At 38.4% G+C, this 27,906-nt stretch overlaps 12 non-coding genes across 12 annotated transcripts; 4 read left to right on the top strand and 8 right to left on the bottom strand.

Annotated features, from left to right (window-relative positions):
- Positions 1-1,714: 1,714 nt before the first annotated feature.
- On the top strand, positions 1,715-1,833 carry LOC130661653 (5S ribosomal RNA). The gene has a single exon (XR_008988830.1). It is a non-coding gene; the product is annotated as a 5S ribosomal RNA (ribosomal RNA).
- A 350-nt stretch (positions 1,834-2,183) lies between these two features.
- LOC130659918 (U1 spliceosomal RNA) lies at positions 2,184-2,348 on the bottom strand. Its single transcript, XR_008987122.1, has one exon. It is a non-coding gene; the product is annotated as a U1 spliceosomal RNA (small nuclear RNA).
- Positions 2,349-2,533: 185 nt separating this feature from the next.
- Positions 2,534-2,725, bottom strand: LOC130660966 (U2 spliceosomal RNA). The gene has a single exon (XR_008988161.1). It is a non-coding gene; the product is annotated as a U2 spliceosomal RNA (small nuclear RNA).
- A 5,809-nt stretch (positions 2,726-8,534) lies between these two features.
- Positions 8,535-8,653, top strand: LOC130661652 (5S ribosomal RNA). The gene has a single exon (XR_008988829.1). It is a non-coding gene; the product is annotated as a 5S ribosomal RNA (ribosomal RNA).
- Positions 8,654-9,003: 350 nt separating this feature from the next.
- Positions 9,004-9,168, bottom strand: LOC130659917 (U1 spliceosomal RNA). The gene has a single exon (XR_008987121.1). It is a non-coding gene; the product is annotated as a U1 spliceosomal RNA (small nuclear RNA).
- A 185-nt stretch (positions 9,169-9,353) lies between these two features.
- Positions 9,354-9,552, bottom strand: LOC130661533 (U2 spliceosomal RNA). The gene has a single exon (XR_008988714.1). It is a non-coding gene; the product is annotated as a U2 spliceosomal RNA (small nuclear RNA).
- A 9,764-nt stretch (positions 9,553-19,316) lies between these two features.
- Positions 19,317-19,435, top strand: LOC130661651 (5S ribosomal RNA). Its single transcript, XR_008988828.1, has one exon. It is a non-coding gene; the product is annotated as a 5S ribosomal RNA (ribosomal RNA).
- A 350-nt stretch (positions 19,436-19,785) lies between these two features.
- LOC130660461 (U1 spliceosomal RNA) lies at positions 19,786-19,950 on the bottom strand. The gene has a single exon (XR_008987660.1). It is a non-coding gene; the product is annotated as a U1 spliceosomal RNA (small nuclear RNA).
- Positions 19,951-20,135: 185 nt separating this feature from the next.
- On the bottom strand, positions 20,136-20,327 carry LOC130661500 (U2 spliceosomal RNA). The gene has a single exon (XR_008988692.1). It is a non-coding gene; the product is annotated as a U2 spliceosomal RNA (small nuclear RNA).
- Positions 20,328-25,072: 4,745 nt separating this feature from the next.
- LOC130661648 (5S ribosomal RNA) lies at positions 25,073-25,191 on the top strand. Its single transcript, XR_008988826.1, has one exon. It is a non-coding gene; the product is annotated as a 5S ribosomal RNA (ribosomal RNA).
- A 350-nt stretch (positions 25,192-25,541) lies between these two features.
- LOC130659915 (U1 spliceosomal RNA) lies at positions 25,542-25,706 on the bottom strand. The gene has a single exon (XR_008987119.1). It is a non-coding gene; the product is annotated as a U1 spliceosomal RNA (small nuclear RNA).
- Positions 25,707-25,891: 185 nt separating this feature from the next.
- LOC130660965 (U2 spliceosomal RNA) lies at positions 25,892-26,083 on the bottom strand. Its single transcript, XR_008988160.1, has one exon. It is a non-coding gene; the product is annotated as a U2 spliceosomal RNA (small nuclear RNA).
- Positions 26,084-27,906: the final 1,823 nt, after the last annotated feature.

The raw sequence follows: 27,906 nt of genomic DNA, 5'->3' as shown, positions 1-27,906 counted from the left end.
AACAAAAACGGCTATTTTTATAGCCACAAATCTTTTAAAACATTACTTTGTGCACGCTTCCAAATTACACAATGTGTAAAGTCTTGTCACAGTTACATTTATTGCTATACGATACTATGTCATATATGACACAAAAAAAATTTAGAAATACTTTGTAGGGTTAATTTGCCTGGGAGTGTTTCCGTGAAAAGCTGGGTTAAGTTAAATGTAAGCAATAACATGGATCAATGTACTTGTCTTTTCTGCAAGTACAGCTAATAATACGTATGAAAAGTGAAGCTAATCCACACACACACATGGGGAAGTATTTTAAATGTAGGCTAGTGTTCTTAAGCACATTATTTAGAAGTTTTATTAACTTCGGTTAACTTGTAGTGACGCCAAGTAAATGTTTTTTTAAAGATGTGTGGTCTTAAAAAAGACCGTTTGTGTTTGGTAGACGTTGGTTTACTTGCTGCTTGTGTATTTTGTGACGGCTTTTGTTCCTTCACTGACTGCGTGTTTTGCAAGTTCTCCAGGCAAGAGAAGACGTACTGCGGTTTGAATTTCACGAGAAGAGATGGTCGACTTTTTGTTTTGAAGAGCCAAACGCGAAGCTTCGGAAGCAATGCGCTCAAAGATGTCGTTGACAAATGAGTTCATGATGCTCATAGCTTTGCTTGAAACTCCGACATCTGGGTGAACTTGTTTCAAAACATTGTAGATGTAAATAGCATAACTTTCCTTTCTCTTTCTCTTGCGTTTCTTTTCACCAGTTCCACCAATCTTTCCTCCTTTTTTGCCGGCTCTTTTTTCACCTTTCTTGGCTACTTTAGGTGCCTGTTTTGCTCCTTTAGCTGCTGCGTCAGACATGGTTAAAAATTTTTGCTACTTAACTTGTAAATAAGCATTAAACTGCAAGTCAAAACTTTTTGTTTATAAGTAAAAAAATCGGATCGAATTCGATCCGAAAACGCCGATACGCAATTTAATTGGTTAAAAAAAAAATCTTTTGTTTAATACTTAATTATGATTGGTTAAAAAAACATGATTTCGATCCTATTTTTATGATGAAAAAACGAGTAAAGTTTATTTCGTTAACACTTACGTTAAATATTCGTACGTTTTTGTATTAACTTACAAATCAAATCGCAGTTATGTCTGGACGTGGAAAAGGTGGAAAAGCTAAGGCTAAAGCCAAGACAAGATCCTCAAGAGCTGGACTTCAATTTCCAGTCGGTAGAGTGCATAGATTCCTTCGTAGAGGGCACTATGCTAACCGAATTGGATCTGGAGCACCAGTTTACTTAGCAGCCGTCTTGGAATATTTATCTGCTGAGATATTGGAGTTGGCTGGTAACGCAGCAAGAGACAACAAAAAAGCTAGGATTATTCCAAGACATTTACAATTGGCTGTTCGTAATGATGAAGAATTAAACAAACTTTTGAGCGGTGTAACCATTGCAGCTGGTGGTGTTTTGCCAAACATTCAAGCTGTCTTACTCCCAAAGAAGAACGACAAAGGACAGAAGAAGTAAACCGCTACACTCAGAAAACAACGGCTATTTTTATAGCCACACATCTTTAAAAAAACATTGTTTTTTTCACAAAACTATAACCTTAAAGTCTAATAGATAATCCATGCATACGCCTTGTCCTAAGTAACTCAAAGAAATTAAATAAAAAAATTTGATCACAACGTCAAAATAAATTGCACGTATTTGCCCCTACTAATGTCTACGGCCATACCACGATGAACACACCCGTTCTCGTCTGATCACGGAAGTTAAGCATCGTCGGGCCGGGATAGTACTTGGATGGGGGACCGCCTGGGAACTCCCGGTGTCGTAGGCTTTTCATTTTCATTTGTTGCCTTTTCATTTCAATGGTGCTGTGATATATTTCTTGTTATAACAATTAAGGAACGTGGCGGTTGTTGAAAGTGTTTCCTATGACATTTTCCTACGACATTTTCAGGTGATAGTACGAGAAAAAAGAGCTTTCAAATGCATACAAACTCGATCTATTGCCGATCATCCAATAACCCTGACGGAATGGCAAATAAAATAAAATTCCGCCGCCTTCCGAGGACTTATATCGCAATCACGTTTCGTAACAGCCAAGCGAGGTTTTACCTTAGCGTTTAAGTCACCACCGACATTTGGCCGCGCAACTTTTCTAAGCTCATTCATTTTGACTTAAGGAGGGGGCGAGCGCGGACGCAGGCCCCCACTACCAGAAATTGTACGGTCGAGTTACTGACGTTTGCAGTAATCGCAGAGGTCAGCCCAAGCGTAGTGCAATGCAAGAGCCTCACTCTGGAAGAAAACCCTCATTGATCAGTCTTTACTTCCCCGTCAGGTAAGTATGAGTTGGAACTGCACCGTAGCATGAGGGTACCCTTCAAAGTTTGTTAATGCTTGTGGCTTGAGTGTGTTATAAACTGCCGTGTCGCGGGGCATAGGCTGTATTCTCCCCCAGTGTACGCGTTTTGTTCCCGCCGTAGACTATGCAGAGTGCCGTCGGAAAGAGGACTGCTATTATTCTTTTATTGCTTATGTGGGCCGCCATCGGTAATAGTGCAACACCAAGGCAACCCGTGGTCACGGCGTGAATGAATCCACCTCCATGACCCAAGGCCAAAAATCAGATTAATATACTGACCATTCAGAGAATGGCCTACCAGATATTAAACTGATAAGAACAGATACTACACTTGATCTTAGCCATTAGGCCGAGAAGCGATAAAGAACAAGCGTTGCCATGATAGGCATCGTCCACACACCGTAACTGCTTGTGGAGCATGTCACGTTACTGTAAAGCTTACAACTGTCACCGCGTACGGATGGACGGCGACATAGTAAAAATCACGGCTGTTGATTTAGCCGTAGGATGGAGAGCGACTGTAGCGAGTGGATGGTAACTTACATGAATGCTAACAAAGGCGACGATACTAAGTGCGTGATATTACTTTCCAATATGACTGCGTACATTCCGTTTATCAACGCATTACGCCAGAACGTGCGCGCGCGTTACACAGTAGACCATGCAGCCGAAATGCGACAGTGCGACCCTGCCAGGAGTCGAACCTGGAATCCCCTGATTCGTAGTCAGATGCCTTATCCATTGGGCCACAGGGCCATGCTTATGACTTCGCCCCATCGTTATTTTGGCTTGCGCATTCGTTTTACTTACGACAGAATTCTTCGTGTTTGTAGCCATGAAAGAAAGGGACTTCTGTGAGTGAATTTTTTTACTGTGGTCTAATAAAAAAGTCGAAACGCAGTGCCCAATATATGAATTGCTCCTAATAGCCGGAAACAGGCCGTGTCGATGATGTAGGCCGACATACGCAACGCAAACCAAAGAACGCTTTATGAAAATCCTAACACGGGCGCGGAAGAAGCCCAAATTAACAGAGTAGATGTAATGCTGAAGACCTCAAACTCCAGCAGCTTCTCTTTCAGACTATTGCGTCGTGCTACAAATAAAAATTAACATGCTTTCGCATAGTCGCGGCACCCAAAACGGACATTATACGATGTACAGAAACACACATTTCTGTTTTCGCGCCAAATCAATTCCCGGGAGTGGTACTTTTACGTCCGCATACTTCGCACCGTCTTAAATTATATCTCATTTACACGGTAATGTTTAGTATACTTCTACTGTGATAACAAGCATCGTTTATCGTTGGATTGTTGTAAGAAAACATTAAAAATGAGTGAAGCAGCTTCTCCAAAGAAAATCGCACCCAAGAAGAAACCTGCTGCAAAGAAGACAGCTGATCACCCTAAATATGTGGACATGATCAAGGCTGCTATCGCTACCCTAAAGGAACGCGGTGGTTCATCTCGCCAAGCTATTACAAAATATATTCATGCAAATTACAAAGTTGCTGAAAACTCAGATCATCATCTGAAAATGGCTCTTAAACGAGGAGTAACATCAGGCGATTTGATTCAAACTAAAGGCACTGGTGCTTCTGGATCATTCAAGCTAGGTCAGGTAAAAAAAGAAAAACCTAAGAAAAAGGCCGCAGCAAAAAAGCCAACGGCAAAGAAGCCTACTGCAAAGAAAAGTACACCAAAAAAGAAGCCAGCAAAGAAGAGCACGCCAAAGAAAGCAGCAAAGAAGCCTGCCACAAAGAAAGCCTCGGCTAAGAAACCAGCAGCTAAGAAACCCACAAAGAAGCCTGTTGCTAAAAAACCTGCAGCAAAGAAGGTCAAAAAGACTCCCAAAAAGGCAGCAAAGAAGACCGCAAAAAAATAATTTGTGTGTATCTGGCTATTACATTAACAAACGGCTATTTTTATAGCCACACATTTACAAAAAAACATTATCTTGGTACAAAGTTAAACTTGTTTAAGTCACTTAAACAGTTAAAAAAGAGTAATTTTAAGATTAGATTCCCTAAGTTTAAGTATTTTCGTTTTTAAATTTCTTATTTTCTTGCTTTTACTTTTCTTGCCCTTCATATTTTTAACATTGTCAAACTTTATGTAGCATAAAATTTTTATGTAGCATAAAATTTAAACAGAAAGCAGAACAAAGTTTGATATAAAAAGCTAGCCGTAATATTTTTTATGGATGTGTGGCTATAAAAATAGCCGTTTTTTGTTTGGTAAGATGCTTAGGCACGTTCCCCACGAATTCTTCTTGCCAACTGGATGTCTTTAGGCATGATTGTAACTCGTTTTGCGTGAATGGCACACAAGTTAGTATCCTCGAACAAGCCAACAAGGTACGCTTCAGAAGCCTCTTGCAGAGCCATAACGGCTGTGCTCTGGAATCGCAGATCTGTTTTGAAGTCCTGAGCAATTTCTCGCACAAGACGCTGGAAAGGCAACTTGCGGATCAAGAGCTCGGTTGACTTCTGGTATCTTCTGATTTCTCTGAGAGCAACTGTACCAGGTCTGTAACGATGTGGTTTTTTCACTCCTCCAGTAGCTGGTGCGCTTTTCCTCGCAGCTTTAGTGGCGAGTTGTTTTCGTGGAGCCTTTCCTCCAGTAGATTTACGTGCAGTTTGCTTTGTACGAGCCATATTTTAAGAAGTCGATGTAGTACGGATACACAAGACGGTCTAAAATGCACTATCGCGCCAAAGTTTTATTTCTCATATTGATTGACAGCTAAGGTTCAAAACAAACCATTTGATTGGTGCTAAGAAAGTAATTTCTGATTGGCTGCATAATGACATTACGCTCATTACTTTAACATTTTTATAAAATCTGTGTTTTTTGGCTACGGGAAAACGGCTGTATCTTCTGATACACAAAAGCTTTTGACTTTTTTTTTTTTTAGTAAGTAGCAGAAGGTTTGGCGAATTCCAACGATGCCAAATTTATTGCCTTACTGAAACATTAAGACCACGAATTTTTAAAAAAACTACAGTTTTACTTAAAAAAATGTACAAAATGTTCGGAACATTTTGTAATGACGCAACTCTATTGGTTAATTAGGGTGTTTCCACGAGCAGTAGGTAATTTTATGGCCTCTTTTTAAAGCTGTCTGAATTCTGTTAACTCAAACGTTGTTTTTGTACTCGTTCTGTACGCAACTATATCAATATGTCTGGACGCGGAAAAGGAGGTAAAGGATTGGGAAAAGGAGGTGCTAAACGTCACCGAAAAATTCTTCGTGATAACATTCAGGGAATCACAAAACCTGCTATTCGACGTCTTGCTCGACGAGGTGGTGTCAAACGTATCTCTGGCCTTATCTATGAGGAAACCAGAGGTGTACTGAAGGTTTTCTTAGAGAATGTTATTCGTGATGCTGTAACCTACACAGAGCACGCTAAACGCAAGACCGTTACCGCTATGGATGTTGTTTATGCCTTAAAACGTCAAGGAAGAACTCTTTACGGATTCGGAGGTTAAGCGTTGTCATTGCTCAACAAAAACGGCTATTTTTATAGCCACAAATCTTTTAAAACATTACTTTGTGCACGCTTCCAAATTACACAATGTGTAAAGTCTTGTCACAGTTACATTTATTGCTATACGATACTATGTCATATATGACACAAAAAAAATTTAGAAATACTTTGTAGGGTTAATTTGCCTGGGAGTGTTTCCGTGAAAAGCTGGGTTAAGTTAAATGTAAGCAATAACATGGATCAATGTACTTGTCTTTTCTGCAAGTACAGCTAATAATACGTATGAAAAGTGAAGCTAATCCACACACACACATGGGGAAGTATTTTAAATGTAGGCTAGTGTTCTTAAGCACATTATTTAGAAGTTTTATTAACTTCGGTTAACTTGTAGTGACGCCAAGTAAATGTTTTTTTAAAGATGTGTGGTCTTAAAAAAGACCGTTTGTGTTTGGTAGACGTTGGTTTACTTGCTGCTTGTGTATTTTGTGACGGCTTTTGTTCCTTCACTGACTGCGTGTTTTGCAAGTTCTCCAGGCAAGAGAAGACGTACTGCGGTTTGAATTTCACGAGAAGAGATGGTCGACTTTTTGTTTTGAAGAGCCAAACGCGAAGCTTCGGAAGCAATGCGCTCAAAGATGTCGTTGACAAATGAGTTCATGATGCTCATAGCTTTGCTTGAAACTCCGACATCTGGGTGAACTTGTTTCAAAACATTGTAGATGTAAATAGCATAACTTTCCTTTCTCTTTCTCTTGCGTTTCTTTTCACCAGTTCCACCAATCTTTCCTCCTTTTTTGCCGGCTCTTTTTTCACCTTTCTTGGCTACTTTAGGTGCCTGTTTTCCTCCTTTAGCTGCTGCGTCAGACATGGTTAAAAATTACCGCTATGGATGTTGTTTATGCCTTAAAACGTCAAGGAAGAACTCTTTACGGATTCGGAGGTTAAGCGTTGTCATTGCTCAACAAAAACGGCTATTTTTATAGCCACAAATCTTTTAAAACATTACTTTGTGCACGCTTCCAAATTACACAATGTGTAAAGTCTTGTCACAGTTACATTTATTGCTATACGATACTATGTCATATATGACACAAAAAAAATTTAGAAATACTTTGTAGGGTTAATTTGCCTGGGAGTGTTTCCGTGAAAAGCTGGGTTAAGTTAAATGTAAGCAATAACATGGATCAATGTACTTGTCTTTTCTGCAAGTACAGCTAATAATACGTATGAAAAGTGAAGCTAATCCACACACACACATGGGGAAGTATTTTAAATGTAGGCTAGTGTTCTTAAGCACATTATTTAGAAGTTTTATTAACTTCGGTTAACTTGTAGTGACGCCAAGTAAATGTTTTTTTAAAGATGTGTGGTCTTAAAAAAGACCGTTTGTGTTTGGTAGACGTTGGTTTACTTGCTGCTTGTGTATTTTGTGACGGCTTTTGTTCCTTCACTGACTGCGTGTTTTGCAAGTTCTCCAGGCAAGAGAAGACGTACTGCGGTTTGAATTTCACGAGAAGAGATGGTCGACTTTTTGTTTTGAAGAGCCAAACGCGAAGCTTCGGAAGCAATGCGCTCAAAGATGTCGTTGACAAATGAGTTCATGATGCTCATAGCTTTGCTTGAAACTCCGACATCTGGGTGAACTTGTTTCAAAACATTGTAGATGTAAATAGCATAACTTTCCTTTCTCTTTCTCTTGCGTTTCTTTTCACCAGTTCCACCAATCTTTCCTCCTTTTTTGCCGGCTCTTTTTTCACCTTTCTTGGCTACTTTAGGTGCCTGTTTTCCTCCTTTAGCTGCTGCGTCAGACATGGTTAAAAATTTTTGCTACTTAACTTGTAAATAAGCATTAAACTGCAAGTCAAAACTTTTTGTTTATAAGTAAAAAAATCGGATCGAATTCGATCCGAAAACGCCGATACGCAATTTAATTGGTTAAAAAAAAAATCTTTTGTTTAATACTTAATTATGATTGGTTAAAAAAACATGATTTCGATCCTATTTTTATGATGAAAAAACGAGTAAAGTTTATTTCGTTAACACTTACGTTAAATATTCGTACGTTTTTGTATTAACTTACAAATCAAATCGCAGTTATGTCTGGACGTGGAAAAGGTGGAAAAGCTAAGGCTAAAGCCAAGACAAGATCCTCAAGAGCTGGACTTCAATTTCCAGTCGGTAGAGTGCATAGATTCCTTCGTAGAGGGCACTATGCTAACCGAATTGGATCTGGAGCACCAGTTTACTTAGCAGCCGTCTTGGAATATTTATCTGCTGAGATATTGGAGTTGGCTGGTAACGCAGCAAGAGACAACAAAAAAGCTAGGATTATTCCAAGACATTTACAATTGGCTGTTCGTAATGATGAAGAATTAAACAAACTTTTGAGCGGTGTAACCATTGCAGCTGGTGGTGTTTTGCCAAACATTCAAGCTGTCTTACTCCCAAAGAAGAACGACAAAGGACAGAAGAAGTAAACCGCTACACTCAGAAAACAACGGCTATTTTTATAGCCACACATCTTTAAAAAAACATTGTTTTTTTCACAAAACTATAACCTTAAAGTCTAATAGATAATCCATGCATACGCCTTGTCCTAAGTAACTCAAAGAAATTAAATAAAAAAATTTGATCACAACGTCAAAATAAATTGCACGTATTTGCCCCTACTAATGTCTACGGCCATACCACGATGAACACACCCGTTCTCGTCTGATCACGGAAGTTAAGCATCGTCGGGCCGGGATAGTACTTGGATGGGGGACCGCCTGGGAACTCCCGGTGTCGTAGGCTTTTCATTTTCATTTGTTGCCTTTTCATTTCAATGGTGCTGTGATATATTTCTTGTTATAACAATTAAGGAACGTGGCGGTTGTTGAAAGTGTTTCCTATGACATTTTCCTACGACATTTTCAGGTGATAGTACGAGAAAAAAGAGCTTTCAAATGCATACAAACTCGATCTATTGCCGATCATCCAATAACCCTGACGGAATGGCAAATAAAATAAAATTCCGCCGCCTTCCGAGGACTTATATCGCAATCACGTTTCGTAACAGCCAAGCGAGGTTTTACCTTAGCGTTTAAGTCACCACCGACATTTGGCCGCGCAACTTTTCTAAGCTCATTCATTTTGACTTAAGGAGGGGGCGAGCGCGGACGCAGGCCCCCACTACCAGAAATTGTACGGTCGAGTTACTGACGTTTGCAGTAATCGCAGAGGTCAGCCCAAGCGTAGTGCAATGCAAGAGCCTCACTCTGGAAGAAAACCCTCATTGATCAGTCTTTACTTCCCCGTCAGGTAAGTATGAGTTGGAACTGCACCGTAGCATGAGGGTACCCTTCAAAGTTTGTTAATGCTTGTGGCTTGAGTGTGTTATAAACTGCCGTGTCGCGGGGCATAGGCTGTATTCTCCCCCAGTGTACGCGTTTTGTTCCCGCCGTAGACTATGCAGAGTGCCGTCGGAAAGAGGACTGCTATTATTCTTTTATTGCTTATGTGGGCCGCCATCGGTAATAGTGCAACACCAAGGCAACCCGTGGTCACGGCGTGAATGAATCCACCTCCATGACCCAAGGCCAAAAATCAGATTAATATACTGACCATTCAGAGAATGGCCTACCAGATATTAAACTGATAAGAACAGATACTTTTTTTTTTTTTTTTTTTTTTTTATTATATTTACAATATATCTTACACTATATCCAGCAGTATATTATTTCATACATTTGCCACAGATACGTTTTTTTTTTTTTTTTTTTTTTTTTTTTTTTTTTAATTATAATCAATAATATTTATTCCAAATTCCTGCATCCAAAATGTACAAACGCACTTTACCCTCAATTTACTATATAGGGTTTCGATAACTACGCCAAATTTTGTATTTAAAAATTAATAAGCACATTTACCCCAGAAGATACCTTATTTTATTCTGTTCTATTTTGCATATCTGGTGGTTAATACAAAATATTTCTTTAAAATCTTCTAATTTATTTTTATTTTTATATTTTTTATAGTGTATTTCTATTACATTTCTTATGTTATTATTGATGTTCATTTTTATCTGTTTAACATTGGGTATTTTTTCTTCATACTTATATACGTTTCTTGTATTCCACAGTTCTTGTGTTACAGCTGTAATAATTGTTATTATTAGTTTTGTTACGTGTGATTTTTTGGGAAGATCAGTAATGTTGTTTAAAAGTACGTAGTCAGTCGGGGTGGATTGTTTTTGAGTGTCATGTAGGTTTTTTATTTTATTAGTGTAATAATTCCATACATTTTCTGCCAATGGACACGTTACAAAAACATGTTGTATATCTTCTATTCCTTTACAGTACTTGCAGTTTATACCGAATTTATTCTTATATCTTTTCCATTTATTTAAAAGGTTATTTGTCGGCAGAATTTGGTGTAGGATTCTAAAAGTTATGTTCTTACTTGATGGTATGTTGTAAGAGTTAAAAACGTTTGGCCAAATATTTTCCCATTTAATTCTTTTTCCTGTTATTGCTTCCCATTTTATTTCTGCTTTGACTGGAGATTGTATGTCCTTATGTAGTACTTGATATATTTTTTTGACAGTTGTTTGTTCTTTTAGGGTTTCTTTGTTTTGTTTAAATAAATTTAAAATGTTCTTATAATGTTTTGAAACATTACAATCTATAGTTTTTATGCATTTGTTTTCCCTTAAGTAGTTCCATGACTTTTTGTATTTGCTAATTGTTATAGCCGTCCAGTATCTCGGCAGAAATCTTGAGGTGGAATTATTTTTTTCTTGTAGAGATTCCATATAATGTTTTACTATGAGAGCATTACCTTGTTCTTTGACATTTATCAAACCCAAACCTCCTTTTTTTATTGATCTGTATACTGTTTCCCTTTTTAAAGGTTCTGTCTCCATATTCCACAAAAATCTAAAAATATTTCTTTCTATTTCTTTTACTGCCCATTGGGGTATAAAAAATATGTTTGCAACGTGCCAAATCTTACTAAGAAGAATATTATGTATTATCAGGACTTTCCCTTTATATGATAAATGTCTGTATTTAATTATATTTATTTTGGTTTTAATTTTATTTATCTGTTTTGTCCAATTTTTATTTATATCGTGTAATATGTCGTTACTAATCGTAACACCTAAGTATTCTATATGTTCTTTCCAGTTTATTTTGGAATTTTCTATTTCGTAATTCGTTTTCCTTTCTCCTATCACTAGTCCAATTGTTTTTTCATGATTTAGTTTTGCACCAGAGGCCTTTTCGTATTTGTCGTATATTTTTAAAGCTTCGTTGTAAGATGCTAAATTTTGGAGGAACAGTGTCGTGTCGTCCGCATATTGAGACAATTTATGCTCTTCCTGTTTTCCGGGAATATATATGCCTCTTACCTTTGGTTCTGTCCTAATGCATACAGCCATTACTTCTGCAAGGAGTACGTATAGTGGTTGGGATAGGGGGCATCCCTGTCTTATTCCCCTTTTTACTTCAAGAGTTGCTGACAGGTGACCGTTATTGATTAGAGTGGCTTTGACATCTTTGTATAGCGTTTCTATGTAGCTGATGAAAGTATTTTCAAATCCCATCGCTTTTAGAGTGGTCCCAATAAAGTTATGTTCTACCCTATCGAAAGCTTTTTGTTGGTCCAATTGTATGACGAAGGCAGTGCCCCCTTTTTCTTTATAATATTGAATAAGATCACGTAATAGAATAATATTGGAGAATATGTTTCTGCCCGGAACAGCACACGTCTGATCGCACCCTATCAAAGATGACAGGCATGATGTTAAACGTTTAGCCAGTATTATCGCAAGTATTTTATAATCTGCTGTCAGCAGAGTTATCGGTCTCCAATTTTTAATATTCTGGATGTCTCCTTTTTTTGGGATCAGATTAATTATTCCTATTTTTTGGGTGTTACTTAGGTGTTTTTGAATAAGTATGTTGTTAAAAAGTTTGGTTAGTATTGGGGTTAGTTTTTCGATAAAAGTTTGGTAAAACTCAGCTGGGATTCCATCAATCCCAGGAGATCTATTTGTGTTTAGCTTCATAATTGCATTTATAACTTCTTGTTCCGTCACTTTCTTGTTTAGCATTTCATTTTGTTCTTTACTTAATTTATATTTTATTTTTTGTTGTAGTTCTTCAGTTATTTTTTTATCTGTTTTGCTTGGGGTATATATGTTTATGTATTCAGTTCTGATGCATTTTAAAATTTCTTTTGGATTTTCAATTGTTTTGTTGTGATAATTTAGAATTGTGATATTTTTTTTATTTTGTTTTTTATTTTCTTCCAAAAAGAAGAATTTTGAAGGTGTCTCTCCTTCCTCTATTATTTTTTCTCTACTCCTTGTTTTAATACCTTCGTTTAAAGTTTGAATGATGTTATTTATTTTTGTTTTTATCTGTTGTTGAATTTCGTTATCATTATTTTCATTATGTAAGGAGTTTATAAGTGTTTCTAATTGTTGTTTTGTTTCTTGACTTTTTTTGGTGCAGTACATTATAGCATGTGATTTAATTATGTTTTTAAAAATGTCCCATTCGATAGATTGGCTTATAGTTTGGTTATATTTATCTATTATGTTTGTTACATCTGTTTTATATGTTGTTTCATTCAATATTGATGTATTTAGTTTCCAGTATCCTGGTCCTTTTGTTTTGTTTCTATTCTTTCCCATCGATACTGTACAGCTTACGATGTGGTGATCTGAATAGAGATTTGGAGTAATTTTTACCTCGTTTATTACGTTTATTTCATTTGGTAAGTATATTCTGTCTAGTCTGCTCTTAATTTCACCATTTGGGGCTACCCACGTATACTTTTTAGCATTTGGATTTTGTTTCCTCCAAATATCAGTCAAGTTATGTTCTGTGAGTACCTCATTAAGTTCGTCATATCCATAGTTGTGTAAAATAGACTGTGTACCTCCTGTTCTGTCTTTTTTATTCATATCCGTCATATTAAAATCGCCGTTTATAATTACAGGTATACTTGGTGTTATAAATTTTTTAATTTTATTATAAAAAATCTTTCTTTCTTGCGGTTTATTCGGTCCGTATATGTTTAGAATTTGAATTTGATGGCTTTCTATTTCAATTATAATACTAATTAACCTACCATTCATATGACAATTATAGTTTATAACTTTAATATTTCTATTAGGTTTAATTAATATTGCTGTTCCACCACTATTTTCTGTTCCATTGTTCCAATAGGATTTTCCCTTCCATTCCTTTTTACATGTTAGTTCGTTATCTTCCGTGGTATGTGTTTCCTGAATGCTCACTATGTCATAGGGAGCATCAAGAAACATTTTAAAAATATTTTTTCTTTTCTGGACGTCTCTTAGCCCATTTACATTTGCCGTAGCTATCGTTACACCAGCCATAATTAAAAATAAAGTACGTCCCACACCCATATGCATAGAAAAATAGAATAATATTATCATTATATTTTTTAACTAGCATTTTCTTTTTTTTTTTTTTTTTTTTTTTTTTTTTTTTTTTTTAATTATTAGAAAAATTTAAGAATAGAAGGATTACCTTCGTATCTTTTCCATGTATTTATCAATTTTTCTTTTAATATCGTCCTGGGTTTGTTTTGATTTCATCCATATTTGTTTCACTTCTTCAGGTATTCTTTCTTCTATTTTAACAAAGTCACCTGGGTAGTATTTCCCATAACTCAAAATTAGCATACTGACCATGAAATCAGTTCCTTCCCTTTTATTTAATTTGTTTTTTATTTCAGGTATTCTTTTAAAGTTGTAGTTTTGGTTGTGACAAAGATTTATTAACGTCTCTCTCTTAATCATGTCAAATGGTATGTTTTCACTGTCTGATGGTTCGTCCTTTTTCTTCTTTTTTTCTTTTGCATTTATTTGTTTCTCGCTAATAATTTCTCCTTCCTCTAGGACCTCTAATACCTCTTCCATAGGTTCGGCTTGATGTGTTGTTTGCACGTTTTCTTTTTCATTTTCGTGTTTACTTTGTGTAGGTTCTGGGTTTGTTGCGGGTTCTTCCTGAGGAATATTGTTTGTCCCTGTTTTCTCATTTTCTTGTTGCTTATTTGGCCTGGATTCTTCAGGCTGTCCTGTATATTGAACTTTAATCATTCTGCCAAAAAGCTTAATAAATCGTGGAATATGATTATCTATCTTTTTATACTGATAAACTCTCGTTCCGTTATAAATAACTTTTCCAAGCAGTCTCTTTTTGACGCGAAATCCTCCATGGATTTCACCATACTTAGACAGTTCCTGCGCGACTAAATCATCCTGTATTTCCATGGGAATATTAAAGAAAGATACGTTTGTATACTGTAATAGTTGTGTTGAAAATTGGAGGTAATAATTTTGGGTGTTTATACCTTCTGTGATGATTTTTCTCTTTGCATTTTCATCTTGAGTGTAAATTTCCAAAATCTTCCTATTACTGGAGACTTGTATACCATCAATTACATTTAATAAATTTAAATCATTTAGGTCTTGAGCTAAAGTCATCATGTTTATGTCCATATTATCAATTCTTGATATCAAAGTATTCTCAAGAGATATTTCTTGAGCCATTTTATTTAGGCCGAGAAGCGATAAAGAACAAGCGTTGCCATGATAGGCATCGTCCACACACCGTAACTGCTTGTGGAGCATGTCACGTTACTGTAAAGCTTACAACTGTCACCGCGTACGGATGGACGGCGACATAGTAAAAATCACGGCTGTTGATTTAGCCGTAGGATGGAGAGCGACTGTAGCGAGTGGATGGTAACTTACATGAATGCTAACAAAGGCGACGATACTAAGTGCGTGATATTACTTTCCAATATGACTGCGTACATTCCGTTTATCAACGCATTACGCCAGAACGTGCGCGCGCGTTACACAGTAGACCATGCAGCCGAAATGCGACAGTGCGACCCTGCCAGGAGTCGAACCTGGAATCCCCTGATTCGTAGTCAGATGCCTTATCCATTGGGCCACAGGGCCATGCTTATGACTTCGCCCCATCGTTATTTTGGCTTGCGCATTCGTTTTACTTACGACAGAATTCTTCGTGTTTGTAGCCATGAAAGAAAGGGACTTCTGTGAGTGAATTTTTTTACTGTGGTCTAATAAAAAAGTCGAAACGCAGTGCCCAATATATGAATTGCTCCTAATAGCCGGAAACAGGCCGTGTCGATGATGTAGGCCGACATACGCAACGCAAACCAAAGAACGCTTTATGAAAATCCTAACACGGGCGCGGAAGAAGCCCAAATTAACAGAGTAGATGTAATGCTGAAGACCTCAAACTCCAGCAGCTTCTCTTTCAGACTATTGCGTCGTGCTACAAATAAAAATTAACATGCTTTCGCATAGTCGCGGCACCCAAAACGTACATTATACGATGTACAGAAACACACATTTCTGTTTTCGCGCCAAATCAATTCCCGGGAGTGGTACTTTTACGTCCGCATACTTCGCACCGTCTTAAATTATATCTCATTTACACGGTAATGTTTAGTATACTTCTACTGTGATAACAAGCATCGTTTATCGTTGGATTGTTGTAAGAAAACATTAAAAATGAGTGAAGCAGCTTCTCCAAAGAAAATCGCACCCAAGAAGAAACCTGCTGCAAAGAAGACAGCTGATCACCCTAAATATGTGGACATGATCAAGGCTGCTATCGCTACCCTAAAGGAACGCGGTGGTTCATCTCGCCAAGCTATTACAAAATATATTCATGCAAATTACAAAGTTGCTGAAAACTCAGATCATCATCTGAAAATGGCTCTTAAACGAGGAGTAACATCAGGCGATTTGATTCAAACTAAAGGCACTGGTGCTTCTGGATCATTCAAGCTAGGTCAGGTAAAAAAAGAAAAACCTAAGAAAAAGGCCGCAGCAAAAAAGCCAACGGCAAAGAAGCCTACTGCAAAGAAAAGTACACCAAAAAAGAAGCCAGCAAAGAAGAGCACGCCAAAGAAAGCAGCAAAGAAGCCTGCCACAAAGAAAGCCTCGGCTAAGAAACCAGCAGCTAAGAAACCCACAAAGAAGCCTGTTGCTAAAAAACCTGCAGCAAAGAAGGTCAAAAAGACTCCCAAAAAGGCAGCAAAGAAGACCGCAAAAAAATAATTTGTGTGTATCTGGCTATTACATTAACAAACGGCTATTTTTATAGCCACACATTTACAAAAAAACATTATCTTGGTACAAAGTTAAACTTGTTTAAGTCACTTAAACAGTTAAAAAAGAGTAATTTTAAGATTAGATTCCCTAAGTTTAAGTATTTTCGTTTTTAAATTTCTTATTTTCTTGCTTTTACTTTTCTTGCCCTTCATATTTTTAACATTGTCAAACTTTATGTAGCATAAAATTTTTATGTAGCATAAAATTTAAACAGAAAGCAGAACAAAGTTTGATATAAAAAGCTAGCCGTAATATTTTTTATGGATGTGTGGCTATAAAAATAGCCGTTTTTTGTTTGGTAAGATGCTTAGGCACGTTCCCCACGAATTCTTCTTGCCAACTGGATGTCTTTAGGCATGATTGTAACTCGTTTTGCGTGAATGGCACACAAGTTAGTATCCTCGAACAAGCCAACAAGGTACGCTTCAGAAGCCTCTTGCAGAGCCATAACGGCTGTGCTCTGGAATCGCAGATCTGTTTTGAAGTCCTGAGCAATTTCTCGCACAAGACGCTGGAAAGGCAACTTGCGGATCAAGAGCTCGGTTGACTTCTGGTATCTTCTGATTTCTCTGAGAGCAACTGTACCAGGTCTGTAACGATGTGGTTTTTTCACTCCTCCAGTAGCTGGTGCGCTTTTCCTCGCAGCTTTAGTGGCGAGTTGTTTTCGTGGAGCCTTTCCTCCAGTAGATTTACGTGCAGTTTGCTTTGTACGAGCCATATTTTAAGAAGTCGATGTAGTACGGATACACAAGACGGTCTAAAATGCACTATCGCGCCAAAGTTTTATTTCTCATATTGATTGACAGCTAAGGTTCAAAACAAACCATTTGATTGGTGCTAAGAAAGTAATTTCTGATTGGCTGCATAATGACATTACGCTCATTACTTTAACATTTTTATAAAATCTGTGTTTTTTGGCTACGGGAAAACGGCTGTATCTTCTGATACACAAAAGCTTTTGACTTTTTTTTTTTTTAGTAAGTAGCAGAAGGTTTGGCGAATTCCAACGATGCCAAATTTATTGCCTTACTGAAACATTAAGACCACGAATTTTTAAAAAAACTACAGTTTTACTTAAAAAAATGTACAAAATGTTCGGAACATTTTGTAATGACGCAACTCTATTGGTTAATTAGGGTGTTTCCACGAGCAGTAGGTAATTTTATGGCCTCTTTTTAAAGCTGTCTGAATTCTGTTAACTCAAACGTTGTTTTTGTACTCGTTCTGTACGCAACTATATCAATATGTCTGGACGCGGAAAAGGAGGTAAAGGATTGGGAAAAGGAGGTGCTAAACGTCACCGAAAAATTCTTCGTGATAACATTCAGGGAATCACAAAACCTGCTATTCGACGTCTTGCTCGACGAGGTGGTGTCAAACGTATCTCTGGCCTTATCTATGAGGAAACCAGAGGTGTACTGAAGGTTTTCTTAGAGAATGTTATTCGTGATGCTGTAACCTACACAGAGCACGCTAAACGCAAGACCGTTACCGCTATGGATGTTGTTTATGCCTTAAAACGTCAAGGAAGAACTCTTTACGGATTCGGAGGTTAAGCGTTGTCATTGCTCAACAAAAACGGCTATTTTTATAGCCACAAATCTTTTAAAACATTACTTTGTGCACGCTTCCAAATTACACAATGTGTAAAGTCTTGTCACAGTTACATTTATTGCTATACGATACTATGTCATATATGACACAAAAAAAATTTAGAAATACTTTGTAGGGTTAATTTGCCTGGGAGTGTTTCCGTGAAAAGCTGGGTTAAGTTAAATGTAAGCAATAACATGGATCAATGTACTTGTCTTTTCTGCAAGTACAGCTAATAATACGTATGAAAAGTGAAGCTAATCCACACACACACATGGGGAAGTATTTTAAATGTAGGCTAGTGTTCTTAAGCACATTATTTAGAAGTTTTATTAACTTCGGTTAACTTGTAGTGACGCCAAGTAAATGTTTTTTTAAAGATGTGTGGTCTTAAAAAAGACCGTTTGTGTTTGGTAGACGTTGGTTTACTTGCTGCTTGTGTATTTTGTGACGGCTTTTGTTCCTTCACTGACTGCGTGTTTTGCAAGTTCTCCAGGCAAGAGAAGACGTACTGCGGTTTGAATTTCACGAGAAGAGATGGTCGACTTTTTGTTTTGAAGAGCCAAACGCGAAGCTTCGGAAGCAATGCGCTCAAAGATGTCGTTGACAAATGAGTTCATGATGCTCATAGCTTTGCTTGAAACTCCGACATCTGGGTGAACTTGTTTCAAAACATTGTAGATGTAAATAGCATAACTTTCCTTTCTCTTTCTCTTGCGTTTCTTTTCACCAGTTCCACCAATCTTTCCTCCTTTTTTGCCGGCTCTTTTTTCACCTTTCTTGGCTACTTTAGGTGCCTGTTTTCCTCCTTTAGCTGCTGCGTCAGACATGGTTAAAAATTTTTGCTACTTAACTTGTAAATAAGCATTAAACTGCAAGTCAAAACTTTTTGTTTATAAGTAAAAAAATCGGATCGAATTCGATCCGAAAACGCCGATACGCAATTTAATTGGTTAAAAAAAAAATCTTTTGTTTAATACTTAATTATGATTGGTTAAAAAAACATGATTTCGATCCTATTTTTATGATGAAAAAACGAGTAAAGTTTATTTCGTTAACACTTACGTTAAATATTCGTACGTTTTTGTATTAACTTACAAATCAAATCGCAGTTATGTCTGGACGTGGAAAAGGTGGAAAAGCTAAGGCTAAAGCCAAGACAAGATCCTCAAGAGCTGGACTTCAATTTCCAGTCGGTAGAGTGCATAGATTCCTTCGTAGAGGGCACTATGCTAACCGAATTGGATCTGGAGCACCAGTTTACTTAGCAGCCGTCTTGGAATATTTATCTGCTGAGATATTGGAGTTGGCTGGTAACGCAGCAAGAGACAACAAAAAAGCTAGGATTATTCCAAGACATTTACAATTGGCTGTTCGTAATGATGAAGAATTAAACAAACTTTTGAGCGGTGTAACCATTGCAGCTGGTGGTGTTTTGCCAAACATTCAAGCTGTCTTACTCCCAAAGAAGAACGACAAAGGACAGAAGAAGTAAACCGCTACACTCAGAAAACAACGGCTATTTTTATAGCCACACATCTTTAAAAAAACATTGTTTTTTTCACAAAACTATAACCTTAAAGTCTAATAGATAATCCATGCATACGCCTTGTCCTAAGTAACTCAAAGAAATTAAATAAAAAAATTTGATCACAACGTCAAAATAAATTGCACGTATTTGCCCCTACTAATGTCTACGGCCATACCACGATGAACACACCCGTTCTCGTCTGATCACGGAAGTTAAGCATCGTCGGGCCGGGATAGTACTTGGATGGGGGACCGCCTGGGAACTCCCGGTGTCGTAGGCTTTTCATTTTCATTTTTTGCCTTTTCATTTCAATGGTGCTGTGATATATTTCTTGTTATAACAATTAAGGAACGTGGCGGTTGTTGAAAGTGTTTCCTATGACATTTTCCTACGACATTTTCAGGTGATAGTACGAGAAAAAAGAGCTTTCAAATGCATACAAACTCGATCTATTGCCGATCATCCAATAACCCTGACGGAATGGCAAATAAAATAAAATTCCGCCGCCTTCCGAGGACTTATATCGCAATCACGTTTCGTAACAGCCAAGCGAGGTTTTACCTTAGCGTTTAAGTCACCACCGACATTTGGCCGCGCAACTTTTCTAAGCTCATTCATTTTGACTTAAGGAGGGGGCGAGCGCGGACGCAGGCCCCCACTACCAGAAATTGTACGGTCGAGTTACTGACGTTTGCAGTAATTGCAGAGGTCAGCCCAAGCGTAGTGCAATGCAAGAGCCTCACTCTGGAAGAAAACCCTCATTGATCAGTCTTTACTTCCCCGTCAGGTAAGTATGAGTTGGAACTGCACCGTAGCATGAGGGTACCCTTCAAAGTTTGTTAATGCTTGTGGCTTGAGTGTGTTATAAACTGCCGTGTCGCGGGGCATAGGCTGTATTCTCCCCCAGTGTACGCGTTTTGTTCCCGCCGTAGACTATGCAGAGTGCCGTCGGAAAGAGGACTGCTATTATTCTTTTATTGCTTATGTGGGCCGCCATCGGTAATAGTGCAACAACAAGGCAACCCGTGGTCACGGCGTGAATGAATCCACCTCCATGACCCAAGGCCAAAAATCAGATTAATATACTGACCATTCAGAGAATGGCCTACCAGATATTAAACTGATAAGAACAGATACTACACTTGATCTTAGCCATTAGGCCGAGAAGCGATAAAGAACAAGCGTTGCCATGATAGGCATCGTCCACACACCGTAACTGCTTGTGGAGCATGTCACGTTACTGTAAAGCTTACAACTGTCACCGCGTACGGATGGACGGCGACATAGTAAAAATCACGGCTGTTGATTTAGCCGTAGGATGGAGAGCGACTGTAGCGAGTGGATGGTAACTTACATGAATGCTAACAAAGGCGACGATACTAAGTGCGTGATATTACTTTCCAATATGACTGCGTACATTCCGTTTATCAACGCATTACGCCAGAACGTGCGCGCGCGTTACACAGTAGACCATGCAGCCGAAATGCGACAGTGCGACCCTGCCAGGAGTCGAACCTGGAATCCCCTGATTCGTAGTCAGATGCCTTATCCATTGGGCCACAGGGCCATGCTTATGACTTCGCCCCATCGTTATTTTGGCTTGCGCATTCGTTTTACTTACGACAGAATTCTTCGTGTTTGTAGCCATGAAAGAAAGGGACTTCTGTGAGTGAATTTTTTTACTGTGGTCTAATAAAAAAGTCGAAACGCAGTGCCCAATATATGAATTGCTCCTAATAGCCGGAAACAGGCCGTGTCGATGATGTAGGCCGACATACGCAACGCAAACCAAAGAACGCTTTATGAAAATCCTAACACGGGCGCGGAAGAAGCCCAAATTAACAGAGTAGATGTAATGCTGAAGACCTCAAACTCCAGCAGCTTCTCTTTCAGACTATTGCGTCGTGCTACAAATAAAAATTAACATGCTTTCGCATAGTCGCGGCACCCAAAACGGACATTATACGATGTACAGAAACACACATTTCTGTTTTCGCGCCAAATCAATTCCCGGGAGTGGTACTTTTACGTCCGCATACTTCGCACCGTCTTAAATTATATCTCATTTACACGGTAATGTTTAGTATACTTCTACTGTGATAACAAGCATCGTTTATCGTTGGATTGTTGTAAGAAAACATTAAAAATGAGTGAAGCAGCTTCTCCAAAGAAAATCGCACCCAAGAAGAAACCTGCTGCAAAGAAGACAGCTGATCACCCTAAATATGTGGACATGATCAAGGCTGCTATCGCTACCCTAAAGGAACGCGGTGGTTCATCTCGCCAAGCTATTACAAAATATATTCATGCAAATTACAAAGTTGCTGAAAACTCAGATCATCATCTGAAAATGGCTCTTAAACGAGGAGTAACATCAGGCGATTTGATTCAAACTAAAGGCACTGGTGCTTCTGGATCATTCAAGCTAGGTCAGGTAAAAAAAGAAAAACCTAAGAAAAAGGCCGCAGCAAAAAAGCCAACGGCAAAGAAGCCTACTGCAAAGAAAAGTACACCAAAAAAGAAGCCAGCAAAGAAGAGCACGCCAAAGAAAGCAGCAAAGAAGCCTGCCACAAAGAAAGCCTCGGCTAAGAAACCAGCAGCTAAGAAACCCACAAAGAAGCCTGTTGCTAAAAAACCTGCAGCAAAGAAGGTCAAAAAGACTCCCAAAAAGGCAGCAAAGAAGACCGCAAAAAAATAATTTGTGTGTATCTGGCTATTACATTAACAAACGGCTATTTTTATAGCCACACATTTACAAAAAAACATTATCTTGGTACAAAGTTAAACTTGTTTAAGTCACTTAAACAGTTAAAAAAGAGTAATTTTAAGATTAGATTCCCTAAGTTTAAGTATTTTCGTTTTTAAATTTCTTATTTTCTTGCTTTTACTTTTCTTGCCCTTCATATTTTTAACATTGTCAAACTTTATGTAGCATAAAATTTTTATGTAGCATAAAATTTAAACAGAAAGCAGAACAAAGTTTGATATAAAAAGCTAGCCGTAATATTTTTTATGGATGTGTGGCTATAAAAATAGCCGTTTTTTGTTTGGTAAGATGCTTAGGCACGTTCCCCACGAATTCTTCTTGCCAACTGGATGTCTTTAGGCATGATTGTAACTCGTTTTGCGTGAATGGCACACAAGTTAGTATCCTCGAACAAGCCAACAAGGTACGCTTCAGAAGCCTCTTGCAGAGCCATAACGGCTGTGCTCTGGAATCGCAGATCTGTTTTGAAGTCCTGAGCAATTTCTCGCACAAGACGCTGGAAAGGCAACTTGCGGATCAAGAGCTCGGTTGACTTCTGGTATCTTCTGATTTCTCTGAGAGCAACTGTACCAGGTCTGTAACGATGTGGTTTTTTCACTCCTCCAGTAGCTGGTGCGCTTTTCCTCGCAGCTTTAGTGGCGAGTTGTTTTCGTGGAGCCTTTCCTCCAGTAGATTTACGTGCAGTTTGCTTTGTACGAGCCATATTTTAAGAAGTCGATGTAGTACGGATACACAAGACGGTCTAAAATGCACTATCGCGCCAAAGTTTTATTTCTCATATTGATTGACAGCTAAGGTTCAAAACAAACCATTTGATTGGTGCTAAGAAAGTAATTTCTGATTGGCTGCATAATGACATTACGCTCATTACTTTAACATTTTTATAAAATCTGTGTTTTTTGGCTACGGGAAAACGGCTGTATCTTCTGATACACAAAAGCTTTTGACTTTTTTTTTTTTTAGTAAGTAGCAGAAGGTTTGGCGAATTCCAACGATGCCAAATTTATTGCCTTACTGAAACATTAAGACCACGAATTTTTAAAAAAACTACAGTTTTACTTAAAAAAATGTACAAAATGTTCGGAACATTTTGTAATGACGCAACTCTATTGGTTAATTAGGGTGTTTCCACGAGCAGTAGGTAATTTTATGGCCTCTTTTTAAAGCTGTCTGAATTCTGTTAACTCAAACGTTGTTTTTGTACTCGTTCTGTACGCAACTATATCAATATGTCTGGACGCGGAAAAGGAGGTAAAGGATTGGGAAAAGGAGGTGCTAAACGTCACCGAAAAATTCTTCGTGATAACATTCAGGGAATCACAAAACCTGCTATTCGACGTCTTGCTCGACGAGGTGGTGTCAAACGTATCTCTGGCCTTATCTATGAGGAAACCAGAGGTGTACTGAAGGTTTTCTTAGAGAATGTTATTCGTGATGCTGTAACCTACACAGAGCACGCTAAACGCAAGACCGTTACCGCTATGGATGTTGTTTATGCCTTAAAACGTCAAGGAAGAACTCTTTACGGATTCGGAGGTTAAGCGTTGTCATTGCTCAACAAAAACGGCTATTTTTATAGCCACAAATCTTTTAAAACATTACTTTGTGCACGCTTCCAAATTACACAATGTGTAAAGTCTTGTCACAGTTACATTTATTGCTATACGATACTATGTCATATATGACACAAAAAAAATTTAGAAATACTTTGTAGGGTTAATTTGCCTGGGAGTGTTTCCGTGAAAAGCTGGGTTAAGTTAAATGTAAGCAATAACATGGATCAATGTACTTGTCTTTTCTGCAAGTACAGCTAATAATACGTATGAAAAGTGAAGCTAATCCACACACACACATGGGGAAGTATTTTAAATGTAGGCTAGTGTTCTTAAGCACATTATTTAGAAGTTTTATTAACTTCGGTTAACTTGTAGTGACGCCAAGTAAATGTTTTTTTAAAGATGTGTGGTCTTAAAAAAGACCGTTTGTGTTTGGTAGACGGTCGACTTTTTGTTTTGAAGAGCCAAACGCGAAGCTTCGGAAGCAATGCGCTCAAAGATGTCGTTGACAAATGAGTTCATGATGCTCATAGCTTTGCTTGAAACTCCGACATCTGGGTGAACTTGTTTCAAAACATTGTAGATGTAAATAGCATAACTTTCCTTTCTCTTTCTCTTGCGTTTCTTTTCACCAGTTCCACCAATCTTTCCTCCTTTTTTGCCGGCTCTTTTTTCACCTTTCTTGGCTACTTTAGGTGCCTGTTTTCCTCCTTTAGCTGCTGCGTCAGACATGGTTAAAAATTTTTGCTACTTAACTTGTAAATAAGCATTAAACTGCAAGTCAAAACTTTTTGTTTATAAGTAAAAAAATCGGATCGAATTCGATCCGAAAACGCCGATACGCAATTTAATTGGTTAAAAAAAAAATCTTTTGTTTAATACTTAATTATGATTGGTTAAAAAAACATGATTTCGATCCTATTTTTATGATGAAAAAACGAGTAAAGTTTATTTCGTTAACACTTACGTTAAATATTCGTACGTTTTTGTATTAACTTACAAATCAAATCGCAGTTATGTCTGGACGTGGAAAAGGTGGAAAAGCTAAGGCTAAAGCCAAGACAAGATCCTCAAGAGCTGGACTTCAATTTCCAGTCGGTAGAGTGCATAGATTCCTTCGTAGAGGGCACTATGCTAACCGAATTGGATCTGGAGCACCAGTTTACTTAGCAGCCGTCTTGGAATATTTATCTGCTGAGATATTGGAGTTGGCTGGTAACGCAGCAAGAGACAACAAAAAAGCTAGGATTATTCCAAGACATTTACAATTGGCTGTTCGTAATGATGAAGAATTAAACAAACTTTTGAGCGGTGTAACCATTGCAGCTGGTGGTGTTTTGCCAAACATTCAAGCTGTCTTACTCCCAAAGAAGAACGACAAAGGACAGAAGAAGTAAACCGCTACACTCAGAAAACAACGGCTATTTTTATAGCCACACATCTTTAAAAAAACATTGTTTTTTTCACAAAACTATAACCTTAAAGTCTAATAGATAATCCATGCATACGCCTTGTCCTAAGTAACTCAAAGAAATTAAATAAAAAAATTTGATCACAACGTCAAAATAAATTGCACGTATTTGCCCCTACTAATGTCTACGGCCATACCACGATGAACACACCCGTTCTCGTCTGATCACGGAAGTTAAGCATCGTCGGGCCGGGATAGTACTTGGATGGGGGACCGCCTGGGAACTCCCGGTGTCGTAGGCTTTTCATTTTCATTTGTTGCCTTTTCATTTCAATGGTGCTGTGATATATTTCTTGTTATAACAATTAAGGAACGTGGCGGTTGTTGAAAGTGTTTCCTATGACATTTTCCTACGACATTTTCAGGTGATAGTACGAGAAAAAAGAGCTTTCAAATGCATACAAACTCGATCTATTGCCGATCATCCAATAACCCTGACGGAATGGCAAATAAAATAAAATTCCGCCGCCTTCCGAGGACTTATATCGCAATCACGTTTCGTAACAGCCAAGCGAGGTTTTACCTTAGCGTTTAAGTCACCACCGACATTTGGCCGCGCAACTTTTCTAAGCTCATTCATTTTGACTTAAGGAGGGGGCGAGCGCGGACGCAGGCCCCCACTACCAGAAATTGTACGGTCGAGTTACTGACGTTTGCAGTAATCGCAGAGGTCAGCCCAAGCGTAGTGCAATGCAAGAGCCTCACTCTGGAAGAAAACCCTCATTGATCAGTCTTTACTTCCCCGTCAGGTAAGTATGAGTTGGAACTGCACCGTAGCATGAGGGTACCCTTCAAAGTTTGTTAATGCTTGTGGCTTGAGTGTGTTATAAACTGCCGTGTCGCGGGGCATAGGCTGTATTCTCCCCCAGTGTACGCGTTTTGTTCCCGCCGTAGACTATGCAGAGTGCCGTCGGAAAGAGGACTGCTATTATTCTTTTATTGCTTATGTGGGCCGCCATCGGTAATAGTGCAACACCAAGGCAACCCGTGGTCACGGCGTGAATGAATCCACCTCCATGACCCAAGGCCAAAAATCAGATTAATATACTGACCATTCAGAGAATGGCCTACCAGATATTAAACTGATAAGAACAGATACTACACTTGATCTTAGCCATTAGGCCGAGAAGCGATAAAGAACAAGCGTTGCCATGATAGGCATCGTCCACACACCGTAACTGCTTGTGGAGCATGTCACGTTACTGTAAAGCTTACAACTGTCACCGCGTACGGATGGACGGCGACATAGTAAAAATCACGGCTGTTGATTTAGCCGTAGGATGGAGAGCGACTGTAGCGAGTGGATGGTAACTTACATGAATGCTAACAAAGGCGACGATACTAAGTGCGTGATATTACTTTCCAATATGACTGCGTACATTCCGTTTATCAACGCATTACGCCAGAACGTGCGCGCGCGTTACACAGTAGACCATGCAGCCGAAATGCGACAGTGCGACCCTGCCAGGAGTCGAACCTGGAATCCCCTGATTCGTAGTCAGATGCCTTATCCATTGGGCCACAGGGCCATGCTTATGACTTCGCCCCATCGTTATTTTGGCTTGCGCATTCGTTTTACTTACGACAGAATTCTTCGTGTTTGTAGCCATGAAAGAAAGGGACTTCTGTGAGTGAATTTTTTTACTGTGGTCTAATAAAAAAGTCGAAACGCAGTGCCCAATATATGAATTGCTCCTAATAGCCGGAAACAGGCCGTGTCGATGATGTAGGCCGACATACGCAACGCAAACCAAAGAACGCTTTATGAAAATCCTAACACGGGCGCGGAAGAAGCCCAAATTAACAGAGTAGATGTAATGCTGAAGACCTCAAACTCCAGCAGCTTCTCTTTCAGACTATTGCGTCGTGCTACAAATAAAAATTAACATGCTTTCGCATAGTCGCGGCACCCAAAACGGACATTATACGATGTACAGAAACACACATTTCTGTTTTCGCGCCAAATCAATTCCCGGGAGTGGTACTTTTACGTCCGCATACTTCGCACCGTCTTAAATTATATCTCATTTACACGGTAATGTTTAGTATACTTCTACTGTGATAACAAGCATCGTTTATCGTTGGATTGTTGTAAGAAAACATTAAAAATGAGTGAAGCAGCTTCTCCAAAGAAAATCGCACCCAAGAAGAAACCTGCTGCAAAGAAGACAGCTGATCACCCTAAATATGTGGACATGATCAAGGCTGCTATCGCTACCCTAAAGGAACGCGGTGGTTCATCTCGCCAAGCTATTACAAAATATATTCATGCAAATTACAAAGTTGCTGAAAACTCAGATCATCATCTGAAAATGGCTCTTAAACGAGGAGTAACATCAGGCGATTTGATTCAAACTAAAGGCACTGGTGCTTCTGGATCATTCAAGCTAGGTCAGGTAAAAAAAGAAAAACCTAAGAAAAAGGCCGCAGCAAAAAAGCCAACGGCAAAGAAGCCTACTGCAAAGAAAAGTACACCAAAAAAGAAGCCAGCAAAGAAGAGCACGCCAAAGAAAGCAGCAAAGAAGCCTGCCACAAAGAAAGCCTCGGCTAAGAAACCAGCAGCTAAGAAACCCACAAAGAAGCCTGTTGCTAAAAAACCTGCAGCAAAGAAGGTCAAAAAGACTCCCAAAAAGGCAGCAAAGAAGACCGCAAAAAAATAATTTGTGTGTATCTGGCTATTACATTAACAAACGGCTATTTTTATAGCCACACATTTACAAAAAAACATTATCTTGGTACAAAGTTAAACTTGTTTAAGTCACTTAAACAGTTAAAAAAGAGTAATTTTAAGATTAGATTCCCTAAGTTTAAGTATTTTCGTTTTTAAATTTCTTATTTTCTTGCTTTTACTTTTCTTGCCCTTCATATTTTTAACATTGTCAAACTTTATGTAGCATAAAATTTTTATGTAGCATAAAATTTAAACAGAAAGCAGAACAAAGTTTGATATAAAAAGC

Source organism: Hydractinia symbiolongicarpus, chromosome 9 (assembly GCF_029227915.1).
Source record: "Hydractinia symbiolongicarpus strain clone_291-10 chromosome 9, HSymV2.1, whole genome shotgun sequence".
NCBI classification, from domain to species: Eukaryota; Metazoa; Cnidaria; class Hydrozoa; order Anthoathecata; family Hydractiniidae; genus Hydractinia; species Hydractinia symbiolongicarpus.
This window is presented reverse-complemented; position numbering and strand designations above follow the sequence as displayed.